Source organism: Rhineura floridana, chromosome 2 (assembly GCF_030035675.1).
Source record: "Rhineura floridana isolate rRhiFlo1 chromosome 2, rRhiFlo1.hap2, whole genome shotgun sequence".
Lineage (NCBI taxonomy): Eukaryota > Metazoa > Chordata > Lepidosauria > Squamata > Rhineuridae > Rhineura > Rhineura floridana.
Window position 1 is genome coordinate 221,389,138 of NC_084481.1, and position 16,554 is coordinate 221,405,691.

Genomic DNA, 16,554 nt, shown 5'->3' on the forward strand with positions numbered 1-16,554 from the left:
CCCAGGACTCTCACTTGCTATCTGAACGCTTTAAATGGAGATTCCTGGGACTGAACTTGAGACTTTCTGCATGGAAAGCATGTGCTCTCCTGGTGACCTACAGCTTTTCCCAGTCCGTGGTCTTTATATGAATCAAAGATTCTTGCACCTCACCAGCATGACCCTCTGGAGAAGAGCTAGGGAACCAATCCAGAGCTTGGAAAAGTTACTTTTTTGAACTACAACTCATATCAGCCCAATCCAGTGGCCATGCTGGCTGGGGCTGATGGGAATTGTAGTTTTAAAAAGTAACTTTTCCAAGCTCTGGCCACCCTCCAGATGTGTTGGACTACAATTCCCATCATCCCTGACCATTGGCTATGCTGGTTGGGGCTGATGGGAGTTGCCATCAAAAATATCTGGAAGACCACAGGTTCTTCATCCCTGCCCGTCCCTGTTGGCAAACAACCTAGAATCTTTTTTTCCCTTTCACAAGGACATGCAAGAGATTGAATCCAGGACCTTCTGCATGCAAAGCACATGCTCAGCCTACCACTGAGATATAGGGTAGAAAAGCACTCACTGTTCTGCTGGTTCTACTGCATCTCCACCTCTCTCTTCTGCAAATAGCAGCACACAATGCTACTCCCACCCCTTTTTACTGTAAAACCTGGTGGGAGCAGCTTTAACAGTTATTTTTTTTTAAAAAAACTCAGCTTCAAAGAGATTTCACAACTGATTGGCTGATCAACCCACTCCCCCTCCAGGTGTGACCAATGGAAACACTTTGCTCTGGCAACTAGTGTGTTCATGGCCTTCAGCTGCTGCCAGCCAAACCTACCTGACTGCTAAAGTCATCATGTAAGGTAGGGGTGGGGAAGACCAACAGCAATTTTCAAGAGGTCCATGCAGAAAAAAAGGTGGAAAACTACTGGTATAGGGAGGTAGTTTCTGTACATACCCCTCTCTGTCCAGTCAACCAAGAGGCATTATTAGAGTTCACAGACATGTCCCAGCCAGGATGCTCAAGGTGTGAAGCAGGTCCAGTAAAAAGAGTGGCCTGGGGATAATTCTGAGGGCCAGTTAGAGAGGCTTGGAGGATCACATTTGGTCCCTGGGCCTGAGCTATCCTCCCCCTCCCCATTCCAATGAGCAGCAACAAGTGAAACAGGGCAGGGGGTGCAGAAATCCTGATTCAATAGGTCTCCTTCCCAAGTCTGTGCAGTTTTGTTTTGGCTTCAGAGGATCTCCAAATCAAGGATTACAGGGACAGAAGAGGCAATGTCATTTCCACACAGAATTGAACTGAAACCCATCTTTTTTTGAGGAAGTAAGCCCTGGGGATCATATTGCACCAAGTCTAACAGCAATGGTAAATTTCTAAAAAAAAAAATAGGTGCCAAATCTCACGGGTGCTTGCTAGCTCTGTACCCCTAAACCAAGGGATGTAGTCATCCATTGGTCTGGGGGGTTAGACCCGTTAATTTTTGGAAGCAGGGTCCCAGCAGGGTCCCTATGTCTCCAGCACCCTACAAGCCAATCAGCCTGAAAGGAGTGTATTAATTACTGAGAAGAGTCTCCTAGCATGCTTCCTTGTCCTTTCCTGCTGATTGGAGCCAAGCAGAGTGAAATGAGATGAGTCAGCCACTGAGAAGACTCTTCTCAGTAGCCAACACTCTCCCCTTTCATGCTTACTGGCACCTAGGGACGTATGTTGTTGTGGGAGAAGGTATTAACAAGGATCTCATTGTCAACCCAGCAGCAAAAAGGATGTGGGTGTGGCTGGGAGTGTCATGAAAGGATCCTGCACTTCTGAGTTTTCCACTACACTGTAAAAAATGTAAGCTGATTTTTGAGGCAGTAAAGAAAATGCACTCTGTACGTGTTTAGACAGCCTCCCTATCAATATACATACATCCCAGAACCGAGCCCCACCTTGAAAGCAGGCTAAAGAGGGGTTGAACTTTCCTGGATAAACCAAAACCATAGGCGACAGCCAGATCAAGCCACCTCCGAGCCAAATAAGGGGTCGTGGGAACCAATCTGCACCAGTGATTTCTCCGTAAACTAGAAGGAACGGCGGGCTCAGGAGGGGGGTGGGTGACAATCGAGCCGCTTGGCACGTTAGCAAAAATTCCTCAGGATGAGGCACTTCCGTGGGGGAAGGCGCAGTTCATTTCACCCGCTCAAGCCGCGTGTAGATCGCCACGTGGGAAGCGGCCTTCTGGCAACCTAGGTAGGAGAGGGAAACGACCGGCCGGCTCCGGAACTCGCCTTTCCCTTCCCCGTGGCGGTGGTGCAGCAGCTTCTAGCCTAGCCTGCCTGGTAACCGGCTGCAACGCTCGAGGCCCCGCCCCGCGGGAGATCCTGCCCGGCGCCCTTCCTTGCTCTTCCCCCACGCCTTCCACGTGCTAACGCGCAGCTCTCCGCCTGGTTCTCCATAGGGTGCAGACGGAGCGGACGCCGGCTGGAGCGCCGGGCTGTCTTTTGATCTGATTTGATTGCACCTATCCGAGGAAGTCTGTCTGTGTTGGGATCAGGTAGATCCTTTTTCGGGCTTGGTTTCCTGCCTTCTCTCCCTCTCCCCCACCCTCCCGGCTTTCACGCTTGATCCGTGAAGGAGGCAGGGAGGCTCTGGGCGCAGCAAAGGATGTGGCTGTCATCCCCGGCTAGACACCGAAGCCCGTGAAGAAGTGAGAAGCGAGGAAGGAAGGAAAACTGGGAGAGGAGGAGCCCTCACGGGTAAGATCCCTCTCCGTTTCTCAAGGGAGAGGCTTTGGGAAGAGGGGATCAAGTAGATTCTGGAGGTGGAGAGGTCGCGTTTATCTGCTACAGTTATTTAATAAACATGTTGTTGTTGTTGTTGTTAATAATGATGATGATGTAGATTAGAAGATAAGTCCAAGGAGCCTGTGTCGTCTCTGCAGCAGTGCACGGGGGTCTGTCTCTCGGCTTCTCCTCCTTCTGCAAGACACTTTGTAGGAGAGATGCGTTTGTGGCATAAGCCCCCGTGAACTAGCGCTCCTTTGGGCAGCTGTATCTTTCCTTTGTCGCCTCTGGCGTGCTTCCCTCCTCGTTTTGAACGCGAGCGAAAGGGCTGGTTTGCCCTGCCTTCCGCTCTGGCAGCCACAGCAGCTCCATCCCTTGGACAGATCTAGAGGTGCCGCCGCCCCTGAAGTTCCCTTAACTTGGATTTAGCGCCAGGGCGGGGAACCTGTGGCCGCCCATCAAGTGTTGTTGGACTACAACTCCCATCGTCCCCTACCCGTTGGCCGTGCTGGCTGGGGTTGATGGGAGCTGGAGTCCAGCAACATCGGGAGGGCCGCTGGCTCCCCACCTCTGCCTTAAAATGCGCTAGTTTGACATATTCACAGTCCTGGGGTGTGTGTGTGTGAGTGAGTGAGTGAGTGAGAGAGAGAGAGAGAGAGAGACTGTTTCCAGATCTCCTGTTTATTGAGCATTCATCCCGATTTGTTTGCAGAGAGATTCGATGACACTTGCTATTTACTGAGCATTAATTCTGGTTTGTTTGCAGGGAGGTTAGACTTGTGCCAAAGCAACTCTTCTCCCACACTTTCCAGTGCATTTCCCCTGTTGTTTTCCTTACTGCAAAAAAAGTTAGGTCTTTTGGGGGAGCAGGTTCGTTTTGTAAGACCACCTAATCAACTTGAATGTGGTGGAGTGGTTAAAGTGTCATACTAGGACCTGAGACAGACGGGGGTTCAAATCCCCACTCAGCCATGAAGATTGCAGTATGACAGCCTAACCAAGTCACAGTGTTGTGAGGATAACATTGGGAGGGGAAAAACCATGTTTGGGTGCCACCTTGAGCTCCATGGCGGAATCATAGAATCAAAGAATAGTAGAGTTGGATGGGGTCTGTAAGGCCATCGAGTCCAACCCCCTGTTCCATGCAGGAAAGGTGGGATAGAAATGTAATCATAAATAAATATATCTTAATTATGTGAATCCTACCTGAAAATAGCAGGTGTGGAAAGTGTCCAAAGAGAGAAAAGGCATGCCTTTCTTTTTACCTTTTTCCTTTCTCATTCTTTTTAAAAATTTATTTATAAAAATATTTCTATACCACTATACCAGAAAACAAAGCAGTTTGCAACCACTATATACTATAAAACCTTGTATTGAATTAAAAAGGGCATTCTGATGGCTAAGTCACAATGAAACCAGGGGATATTTATAAAAGTTTCTGTTCATTTACACAGGCACAAGGGTATCATTTCATATGAATGGCACAAATGAATATGCATCATGCACTTTTCCCCATAATTGCAAGACTAATCTGTGTGTGTTTACTTAGAATAAGTATCACTGAGTTTAGTGTGGCTGCTCCCTGCCAGAGTTACAGCCTTCAAATTCTTTACCACCCTCCCTTTAGGGCAGGTTGTGTAAATATATCTTTATCTTTGAAACAGTCCCATGAAAAAGAAGGTTAGGCAAAGGCCTTGTTCATATATTATTGGGAGCATTGTGGTTACCAAGCACTATCCTCTGATTGTTCTCAAACCTAATAGTACCTGTAACTTCTGCCCACCTGGTCAGATGAAATGTGCAGCTGGGTATCACACTAGCCATATCCATGCCCTTTAGAGGATCGGTTGCTAGTGTGGTGGGTAAGTAACCCCACAATCGGCCCTAATTGCATGGACAGGAACAGCAAATGTTGTTGTGAACTATTTATGTATTTTAAAATGTGCATATTCTAACTCTTAATCAAAGCTGGTTTGCAAAGCAGCTAACAGATTTTTTTAATTATTTATTTATTTACTTACTTATTAGATTTATATCCTGCCCTTCCTCCCAGTAAAACAAACATGTGATATAGTAAAATCAGCAGTAGCCTTGCCTCATATTTATAGAACAGAGGATAAAAGTATTAGTTAAAAGCTGAGGAATATAGTACTGATTTTCGAAAGCTGAACAAACAGAGGAAGAACTTTTAGTGTGTGAGCTGTCATGTGACAGTGACAATCATGTTTCTCCCTTTAACATGTAGCCCTGAGAAACAGTCACTTATGAGTATCTACAATCCAGTCAGCTTTGTAAATATAAGAACATAAGGAGAGCCTTGCTGGATCCATGAATCCTTCTAAACCTCCATCCTGTTTCCATCTAATAAGAGGTCTCAGAGAAGCCCACAAGCAGAGCATGGAGGCATTCGCTTTCTCCCATTGTCCCCCGGCAAATTATATTTGGAGATATACTGCCCCTGAATATGGAGGTTCCTTATAGATATCATATCTGTTTGCTGCTGAGAGGCTTATCCTTCACAAATTTGTTTTAAAAATTGTTAAACAATTTTTAATTATTTATTTACTTACTTACTAGATTTATATCCTGCCCTTCCTCCTGTAAAACAAACATGTGATGTAGTAAAATCAGCAGTAGCCTTGCCTCATACTACTTATAAAACTGAAGTGATGACCATGCCTTATACTGAGCCAGACCATTGGGCCATGTAGCCCAATACTGTCTTGGCCAGCCTTCACCATTCTGATGCGCTCCAGATGTTTTGAACTACAATTCCCATCAGCCCCAGCCAGCATGGCTGTGCTCTTGTCAGACCCAGAACCATACGGCTATGTTGCCTGGGGCAGATGGGAGTCATAGTCCAAAATGTATGGCGCTCACCAGATTGGTGAAGGCTGCCATACGCTTTCCAGGTTATCAGCTAGGGGTCCTTCTAATCTTGACAGAGATATGTCGGATTGAACTTGCAACTTTGTGCAAATAGAGTGTATGATCTACTGTTGAGTTGGATCCCTTGCTCTAGACCCAGCACTGCTAGGCTGGGCTGCCTATTTTTTTAAAAAAAAAATACTATTATTTATTGAATTAATATCCCATCCTTCCTTCAAAAAAGGAACCCAGGACTATAGCTAGTAATGCTCCATATTAGGGACTAGATCCTCGTTCCATCAAAAAGTAGCAGCTATTTCCCTCTGGAAGCAATGACTGGCACCCTGTACCTAAACCTTTGCTCTGTCTTGTTGCCTCATCTCAGAGCATTGCTGCAGTGTTGACACAATGTTTTTTTGAAGTTGCACAGATGTAATTAATAGTACACCATCTCCTAAATTATGAGCTGCCTCAGCAAGTTTTTTCACCCAAGCCATCTTTTTTTTTTTTTTTTTGACTGATGCAAATGTAATCTAAGAAGAGCATTATCTCCTCCTTCCAATTTTGGCTGACGCATATATCTTCCCTTTGTTCCACGCACTTGTGCCCTGAATAAAAGCTCGGATCCCCTCTCAGTTTGTTTTTTCTTTGAATCTGATCTGTACTTTAGTGCATGTACCAAATTACATCCATTAGCTTTTATTTTAAGCCGGAAACATAACCCAAGATTTTTATGGTTAGCTTTTATTTCCGTCAGAGTGTTTACTCTGCAATTTCAAAGCTGCTTGTCCCCTCACCGCCACTTAAAAACAACAATGACAACACAGAGCCTGAACCCAGAACCTAGAGTGCAAGGGAAAAGGTGGAGAGGATCTAGTGCAAGGTCCTTTCCCAGTGCAGTTTCACACCTAGTGCAGCCAACTCTCCAGGCGGCTTCATTATCCTGAGTTGTTTGCACAAGGCCTTCCACACTGACATGCATCTTCATCATCATGGTTTATTTGTGTGCTGCCTTTCCATGGCAATCTATCCTCAAGCTGACTCACAACATGAAAAAAATTGCACAATTCACTGTTACAATTCAAAGGAAAACATCTCATTAAGAAGTATACAATAAATTGAAAAAGTACCCCTGTAATTCATAATAAGGTCCAACAATAAAATACAAAAACATAATCCCAATAACAAAAATAACTGATCTCCAGAATTAAGTTTTTCCCCAAACAAAAGCCCCTAAATACCACCCCACAGTGAAGATGCTGTCTGGCATCTTCAGGTAGTAGCAGCTGTACTCACTCAAGGGTCCCCTCCCAGGCCAGGTGGAAAGAGACCAGCAAGCAGGAAGAGGGTCTTGCAGCACTCACAGTTGAGGCGTTCTCTGGCACAGTCAAGATGGTCTCTTGGAGAGAGGTGTACAGAAGTGGCAGGATAGGGAAAAGACTTTTGCCTGCACGTATCACCCCTGATAACTGGAGCATCCAGTGGTGATGTGATGGGAAGATGTGAATGGGTCATCACAGATGTAGTAACATAGAGATGCCATGCATATGACCTTGCATTGTCACAGGTACTCTGAGTTTCAACTGAGGCAGTTTGCCTATTTATCTGGCAATTACCAAGTGTAGAAAAATCAAGTGATATACATGTATGTGTGAACCATCCTATAGTCAGGGATGCTTTTCCTATTATCATAGATAAGATTCCGACTATGGAGGCAGAGCATAGCCATCATAGCTAGGAGCCATTGATAACCTTATCCTCCATGAATGTGTCTAATACTCTTTTAAAGCCATGCAAGTTGGTGGCTATCACTTCCTCTTCCGGGAGTAAATTCCATAGCTTGACAATGCACTGCGTGAAGAAATACTTTCTTTGGTTAGTCCTGAATCTTCCAAAATTGGATGGCCCCAAATTCTATCACTACGAAAGAGGATTTTCTCCCTGTTCCCTCTCTCCACACTGTGAACAATTTTATACACCTCTGTCACTGCGGGAGGAGAACCATGTGTGTGCCTTGGAAAAGAGTTGCGGTATAAATGCAGTGAATAAAGAAACACACTGATCCAACACAATCACAAAATGTGTGTGTGAAATGTGTGTATCAAGTGCCAAAGCCAATATAGCCCAGCTAGATTACAGGATGTCAGGAATGAGCTGCTCTCCGTTCCATCGCCAGTACATTCAAAGGAGCAGAAGCAGGTGGTTGGAGGGTTGCAATGGCCAGTGATTGTAAATATAGCTGAGAAACTAATGAGCTAAAAAATATTTTTGTACTGTCTCTTGGAAAATGGAGTTGGGCTGGTTTCCTAAACATTCCTAACCCCACTCCCATCCTAAGTTCTAAAAGCAGCGCATAAGATAAACAGAGCTTGGAAAAGTTACTTTCTTTGAACTACAACTCCCATCAGCCCAATCCTGTGGCCATGCTGGCTGGGGCTGATGGGAGCTGTAGTTCAAAAAAGTAACTTTTCCAAGCTCTGAAATAAAACCAAAACCAGCAGGAGCTCTCCTCTATAGGCCAACATCTGCATTATGGTTTGTCAGTATGGGAGCCTTGCCACAACATCTGAGACAGGGAAGAAATAGAAAAGATAAATGGAAGTCATGAGGCTCAGGCTGGGAAAAGGTTGGCCATGACTTTCCTTCCCTCCTCCTGGCAGCTGCAGCTGTGGGAATTCAGGATTATAAGAAGCTGTGCACCCAGTCGCCTCTGGCAAGTGAGAGACGATTTGTCAACATGCCTGTTGATGGAGTTGGGATGGACTAGTAAGAGCGCTGCTGGAACGCTAAAATTATAGTATGAAAAAGTACTGTTGTTTGTACCATGCCATCAAAGAACATGGCACATTACACAGTTATATAGGGCAGGGGATAGACAGGTCCCTGCCTGCGAGGTGCTTACAATTTAAATTCTCTGGCTCTGTTGCCTTTTCGGCACCTAGTGAAGACCTTCCTCTTTCAGCAAGCCTTTAAAGTAGACGCCTTTATCCCAATCTGCATCTGTATTGGAAACTGTTTTTAAGATGTGTTGTTTTTAAGACGTTTCTATTGTTTTATCACTTGTTGCTCGCCGCCCTGGGTTCCATCCTTTTATTTATTTGTTTGTTGAATTAATATCCTGCCCTTCCTCCTAAAGGAGCTTTTGTCGCAGCAGCTATGAACTAGCTGCATGACCCTGGGAAAGTGCCAGGGCACACGAGGCCACCATCTTGCTGAAGCTAAGCAGGTCCTTGGGTTCCATGATGGAAGAAAAGTGGGATATAAATGTAAGAATAAATAAAGAAGCCACTCATCTTTTTGCCTCGGCTAATCCACGTACAACGTGTGGACCTCCTCATATTGCTGAATTCCAGGTTCCATCAGCTCCAACTAGCTAATGGTCAGGGAGGTGGGAGCCATAGCCCAGCAATATCTTGAGGATCACAAGTTCCCCACCCTGATATGCAACATCAGGGTGACAATATTAGCCTATTTTACCAAGTTAATGTACAAGAAGTGCTTTGACTGCTTAGGAGGTCAGATTATTTGAAGGGCCGCCTTCTCCTGATTCAGGCGGCCACCTTTTATGATGATCATCGGAGGCCTTGCTCTGTGCCCCTTTGCCTTCAGAAGGGTAGTTTAGTCTGGTCCTTGGGGCAGGGCCTTTTCAGTAATAGTGCCACAGTTATGGAATGCCCTTCCTCAGGAGGTCCAGTTAACTCCCTCTGTCTTACCTTTTAGATGAACAGTTAAGATTCTTTTCTTTTACCAGGTATTCAAGTTGTTTTAAATTTCTTTTTGTTACTATGGATGGTCTTGGTGTTGTTCCAGTTTTTAGTGTTTAGTTTTATTGTTTTGACTTAATTGTATTTGCTTTGATTATGTCATTATAAGGCACCTCGGGGGCTCTTGCAACAGAAAGCTGGGATGTAAATAAAGCTTGGGGAGATAGTGGCAGAGCAGATTTTTTTGCAAGCAGATGGTTCCAACTTTAATCCTTTGGCATCTCGAGCTCAGAAATGGAATCCTTCCTTGCCTGAGGCCATGGAGAGCTTCTGCCGGTCAGAGTAGGTGACATGGGGCTCGATGGTCAAATAGCCTGACCAGGATTTATTAATTTTATTTAATGACAGTATTTATAGGCTGTTTTCTTAGGCATAGCCCACTCATGGCCAGTTAAAACAAATAAAAGCAATACAGCATTCCTGCAAACACAGAAAAGCTATTTTAAGATGGATAGCTTTTCTAACCATGAATGAATGTTACTTAGGGGGAGGCACTCCAAAATAAATGGGTAGTTTAAAACCTGCTTTAAAATTTGCAGCATGCTGTGTTCCTGTGCTACCCCCAGTTTTAGCTGTAACAGAGAGTCAGAAAAAGTGATCAAGACGATGATAATCAAGTCACATTTTGAGCCTGAAACGCTGTTAAAATATAACCGCTTCTGGAAACACACTGAAGTTCAAAATATATTTTAGTTTAAGATGGCACATTCACGAGGGGGGGTTCAGATTGTTCCCTGCTGCATGTCGAAAGAACACGTGAGGCAGGATGTGGGCCTGTCCAGACACGAATGGTGGCCATGTCTTCATCATCCCTGCATTTGGAACACATCACAAGAGGGTTCTGTGCATGTACATTGTCCAAATACATACAGGGGGCATGGCTATGGAATGGAGCATTTCTGTGAGACCCCATACTTACAACAGACCCCTCTCAACTGCCCCAAAAGAAAACTAAGGGTCCACATACTTGGGACGATGTTCCATTGAACTTTGTGGGACTTACTTCAAGACACACACACAGAGAGAGAGGAGGGTTATGAAGCCTGGTTAAGATGTACGATGGAACTGATGTACCATATGCATGGTAGACTTGCCCAGATACAGAGGTTGACTCTTGACAGTTCAAATGTCAGCCGTGAAAACGGTAGGGCAGTGAAAACTGCTAGGAGGGTGAGGGCTTAGGTATGTAGACTTCTGAGAAATCATACTGTGGTCAACCTGGTTTTATCACTGGGTCTGTACACTCACCAGGGAGTTGTGGTGAATTACAAGTTTGTCAGGTTCACGCATTACATATTTAAGCAGAGACATAAAGCAGGGGTGAGGAACCTTTTTAGCCTGAGGGCCGCATTCCCTTCTGGCCAGCCTTCCGAGGGCCTCATATCAGTGGTGGGTGGGGCTAGGGGCAAAGGTGGATTGAGCAATGGATGTAAATTTTACCTCTGTACAGCAGGCTAGTTTCTACGCATGCTCACACAAACCTCTCTATCTTCCATCCAGACATGCAAGAGGCATTATCAGAGTTGAAGGACACGTTCCAGCCACGCAGAAGCACTCGTGGTATGAAGCAGGGCCAGTGAGAGGGGTGGTCTGAGGATAGGGGTTGTTGCCTGAAAGAGTTCCAAGGGCCAAATGAGAGGCTAAAGGGCCATATTTGGCCCCTGGGCCTGAGGTTTCCCACCCCTGGCTTAAAGCATCTACAAATGTAATCTTTGGAGCACTGATGGAAGGCTCTGTTGGTTTTGGTTATCTCAGTTTCTCATTTTTCCAGTATTAAATTCAGTTCTCATTTTTGCGGCAATCTGCATTTTTTTAAAAAAAATCCTCATGCAAATTCTTCAGCATTTTAGGGTGACTTTCTATGCAGTTTTGACTAATATACACATTTTTGCAAGCAGTTTCTCCTAATCTAATGCATTGTTGTATGTGATTTTCATGAATATATTCATTTTCATGCACACTTTGCCTTAACACATGCATTTTTGTAAACATTGTTTGGTTGGAGAACTGCATCCCAAAATCGGGAGAACTGCGAATTTCGAAGGATGGGCTGTGTTTCGGTTCTCGTGTTGTTTGATAGGTTAGGCTTCAAATGCGAACTGAATTAAATTTGTCCGCCATCCTGAGTTCTGAGTGGCCTGTCATGTTCTAGGTTCATTAAACATTAACTGGTTTTGTCCTTTAAGGCTGTGCGTCCCTTTGTGTGTGGTAATTGTAGCTCCCAGGATTCTTTGGGGAGAGCCATGCACTTTAAATGTGCTTTAAATGTATGGTGTGGATGTGACCCTTGTCTCCTTAGTGATTGCTTTTAAAGATTTCACCCCATATACTAAGAATGAATACATTTTCTAATACAGATTCTTATGTAGCCAAAATAGCACCATCCACACAAAATAGGAAAGTATCAACTGGATTGAATTGGTTAACTAATTGTACTTGATTTTATTCATTCTAATTGTTTTTAATTTTGTATATTTACTGTTTTAATCTTTTTTATGATTATTCTTGTAAGCCGCCCTGAGTTCTCTGGAAAAAGGGCGGGGTATAAATATTTTAAATAAATAAATATAAATAAATAAATAAATAAATAAATAAATTTTGGGTTTGCCATCACCGCTGCCTGCTGAAGTGCATGAAAGGGCAGTAGAACTGCAAACCTCCTCTGAATTGTTTCTTGGCTCTCGTGCAAGTGCAGAGGCCAGGGGGCATGAAAGTGTATAGAAGATGGATGATTAGCTCAGAAGAAGAAAGCTAGACCAAAGTTAAATCTTCTCCCAACCTTCACATTCTTACTATCCTTTCTAGTTAACGATGCTGGCCTCATAGTTGTGCCTAGCAGCACAACTATGAGCTGGGTGTGGCCGTTTGACACCCACTTCTCGCTGTTCTTCCCATTTAGTTTAGGTGCTAACACTGTAGGTATGTGAAAACGAAAAGCAGCAATTGAAAAGTTGTTTTATAGCAGCAGGGCAGCATGGGACGTGGTGTTGAGGAAGGGCTCAAAGCCGTAAAAGAAATGACTTGCATATCACAGACTTTCTCAGTAATTGTTTCCAGATGCCACTGTCTGCCGACGGGTAACCAGTGTGATGAGAGCCAGCTATAGAAATGGAAATAAAGGAGAGGGGGTGTGCATGCACACAAGCGTATGTCTGCACAGCCACTGTTGAGTCATCCTAGCATATGCAAGTACAAGAGTTATTGCTGCTGAGCGTGTTGGAAACATAGCTTAACAAGCATGCACCACAAATTGTCAGCTTTTCCCCTTTTCTTCTATCGGACGATTACAGGCAGGCAGGGTTCTTGGTTGATCATTAGGAGCACAGCGGCTTGTCCCTATGATGAAATCAGCATTGCTCCTACACTTGCCAAAGAGCTTCTGCAACATATTAAAAAGATTTCTCGAATGCCAAAGACTCAAAGAGCTAAAGGCAACCCCTCCCTTTCCAAAACAGTATCTGGAGTTGCATATACTCAGTGGTGGGCTGGATGAGGGCCAATAAACTGACTCTGAATCCTAGCAAGATGGAGGCATTGTGGGTAGGTGGTTCCCAAATCTGGATAATTGGTGAGTTGCCTGCTTTGGATGGGGTTGTACTCCCTCTGAAAGAGCAGGTCCGTAGTCTGGGGGTGCTCCTCAATTCATCTTTGTCGCTAGAGGCCCAAGTGACCTCAGCGGCTAGGAGTGCCTTTTACCAGCTGCAGCTGGTAAGATGGCTATGGCCATTTCTGGACCAGGATAGCCTGACCACTGTTGTCATTGCACTGGTAACCTCCAGTTTCTAGATCAGGATCAGAGTGAAGCTTGTGAACCACTGGTGGTCCATGGATCACAGTTTAGGAACCCTTGTCTTAAAACATCTGGAGGACTCCAGGTTGACGAAGGCTGGTTTACTGCAAACGTGCACATTCTGGAAGTTATGTACATTTTTTCAGCATTGTTATGTTGCTTATGTGAGCCATAAGCCACTGTTTTTGCCTGGCTAGAATATGTCCTTGAACTCTGATAGTGCCTCCTGCTTGCCTGAATGGAGGATAGAGGGGGCTATATCTAGAAACTAGCCTACTGTAGAAAAAATAATATTTACATCTGTTGTTCCTCCCACTTTTGTCCCTGACCCTGCCCACTGCCGGCATGCAGATCTCAGAAGGTTGCCCAGGAGGGAATGCAGCCTTCAGGATGAAAAAGGCCCCACCCCTGCTTTAAAACAGTATGAGAACCTGTGGCCTTCCAGATGTTGTTGCACCACAGCTGCTATCATCACTGATCATTGGCAGTGGTACCTGGGGCTGGTGAGAAGAGGGAGTCCACCAAGCTCCCTTTTCCCGATTTTAAAAAATAAAATACGCAGGTTTTTACCCTAGGTTTTATGATTACAAAGTTAGATAATGGCTTGACTGGCCAATGCCAGGTGAAAGGGTGGCGTTATTCAATACTCTTGGCCAATTCAAGCATCCAGATTTTTTTGCAGCACTGAAGTTAGATCTAGATCGCAGTTCCGTCAGTACTTTCTACCTATTCCTGTTGCATATGGATTTGTAGATGGAAGCTAGATCTGACCAAGGCATCATCATCATCATTATCATCATCCTCTTGCTTTTCCCCCAGAACTGGGACTCAAGGCAGCTTACAAAATGTAAAACATACAGAATGTTATATTTAAAATGTAATTAAACAATCTGTAGAATTAAAACCATTTAAAACATAGCAATTTTTGAAAAACACAAAATAAAAATCAGTTTTAAAAGCATGCTATTAATATCCCTTGCAGTCAGTTCCCAAAAGCATGTCGGAACAGAAAAGTCTTCACTTGCAGATGGAAAGACAGTCGAACCACCCTAGAAAGGGACTTCTTGAACCTGGGGGCAGCCACTGCGAAGGCCCTCTCCCGTGTTCTCACCAGACATGCCTGCAAGGGCTTTGCTAATCCTGTCTTTAAGCTGGTGTAGTTTTGAGGCAGTGGTCATTCATTTCACAGATGGAGAACTGGCATCCTCCAGATGTTGCTGGATTCCAGCTCCCATCAGCCCTAACCAGCATGGCCAATGGTGAGCGGTGAGGGGAGTTGGAGTCCAGCAGCATTTTGAGTGACACAGGGTCTCCATCCTTGCTGGAGAGCTACTGTCAGTAGATAGTGTTGGGCTAGATGGTCTGACTGAGTGTAAGGTACTGTGTCTATGTTCACCTGCTTTATTTGGAATGCACCTGAGTGCATCTAAATACATTTGCATCTGAGTGCAAAGTTATCTAAACTCTGGTGTTTCACCTCATCAGAGGGAGATCTGCAGTAGATCAAGTCTTAACATGGCATGCTTGAACAAAAATGCAGGCATGATTAGGAAAACTCATCACACAGTAACTTTAGCATTATTGAATAATGAAGAGGGGCTCCGGTCTTGTTTGTTTCACATTAAACTTTTGCTATGTGTTTCCAAGATGCTTATATTAATGTGCATGCTTTTCTCTCTGGTGTAGACAAACCTCTAAAGACGGCCCATTATAAGACAGCGCACGTTTTTTAGTTGACTCAGCTGTGTCTGTTTGTCTTGATAGGGGGAAATAACCTGGTTGCTGTCAGTTACAATGAATTATTTTTAACAGCCGAGGCTGTGCTGTTTCCTTCTCTATGGGCCTTGCTGTGTGTTGGCTGAAGTCATCTTGCAGGCTGTTTCCTGCTTATCTCTCTAGGAAGCCAGTTCTCTTCTGCTAAGTTATGCATTACCAGCCCAGGAAAGAATATGCTCTCCCCTGCCTCCCACCCCCCTGCATTGTGTTTGCATCATCTGTTGGTGCATCCAAATGGAAGTACATGTTTGTATTCTGCAGGGCATGCTGTGTAAATAATATATCAGTAGAGGCCAGCCCAAGAGCAATGTACCAAAATCTTACTAGACTCAGGCCTTACTGCTTTTACAACTCTTGGCAAAAGCCCCCAGTCCCACTGCTACTTCCTTAACAACAACACACCACACACACACACACACACACATGTTGCTCATCTACATAAGAACATAAGAAGAGCCTGCTGGATCAGGCCAGTGGACCATCTAGTCCAGCATCCTGTTCTCACAGTGGGGAAGCCCGCAAACAGGACCCGAGTGCAAGATCACTCTCCCCTCCTGAGGCTTCCAGCAACTGGTTTTCAGAAGCATGCTGCCTCTGACTAGGGTGGCACAGCACAGCCATCATGGCTAGTAGCCATTGATAGCCCTGTCCTCCATGAATTTGTCTAATCTTCTTTTAAAGCCATCCAAGCTGGTGGCCATTACTGCATCTTGTGGGAGCAAATTCCATAGTTTAACTATGCGCTGAGTAAAGAAGTACTTCCTTTTGTCTGTCCTGAATCTTCCAACATTCAGCTTCTTTGAATGTCCACGAGTTCTAGTATTATGAGAGAGGGAGAAGAACTTTTCTCTATCCACTTTCTCAGTGCCATGCATAATTTTATACACTTCTATCATGTCTCCTCTGACCCGCCTTTTCTCTAAACTAAAAAGCCCCAAATGCTGCAACCTTTCCTCATAAGGGAGTCGCTCCATCCCCTTGATCATTCTGGTTACAGTGGCTGCACTGTTCCTCCAATGCTTGCTTCTTCTCCAAACTTTTTCATTGTGATTTACCTGTTTCTAGGCAGGGTGACTAACCCTTTTTTAGGCTGAAGGCTGCATTGACTTACTGCCACTTCCTCGGGGGCCACATGTCAAAGTGTATATGGTTGAAATGTCATAGTAGGCGTGGTCAATTTTTTTTCTTTTTTGGAAAAAAGGCACATTTTGAGGGGTCTTTGGGGGCTCCCAAAAGCTTTTTGGCATCCCGTTGGAAGAGCCATTGTACCAGTTAATTAAGAAATGAAAAATGACAAATTTGTGGGGTGATCTTGGGGGGCACTGAGAACCCCCTTGGAGGCCATATCTGGCTTGCATGTCTCCAGGTAGCCATCCTTGTTCTCGGGAATTCTAAGCACTTTTCTTTGGACCAGAAATGATTTGGAAGCTTGTTTCATATTAACCCAATTTTGTGGGGCAAAAATCTACCCATGGCACAGTTTTCATTGTGCAGTTTACACATAAGTAGACCTACAGGGCAGTCTTTCTAATTGTCACAAATTGTCACCCATACAACATCCTCAAATTTCAACCAGTTAATATTTTCCATTTTCCTTCTAGAAACAAA

General features: G+C 44.6%; 1 protein-coding gene across 4 annotated transcripts in view; it reads left to right on the forward strand.

The window, feature by feature from the left end:
- Nucleotides 1–2,207: 2,207 nt before the first annotated feature.
- The window catches only part of INF2 (inverted formin 2), a 93,267-nt gene continuing 78,920 nt past the window's right edge, over nucleotides 2,208–16,554 (forward strand). For 2 of the 4 annotated variants that reach the window (XM_061612291.1, XM_061612292.1), the window contains exon 1: nucleotides 2,226–2,721. The gene's annotated coding sequence lies outside the window, so the exon portion shown is untranslated. Of the gene's footprint in view, nucleotides 2,722–16,554 lie in introns of all 4 variants that reach the window. The other 2 variants (XM_061612293.1, XM_061612290.1) reach the window with 2 other exon arrangements.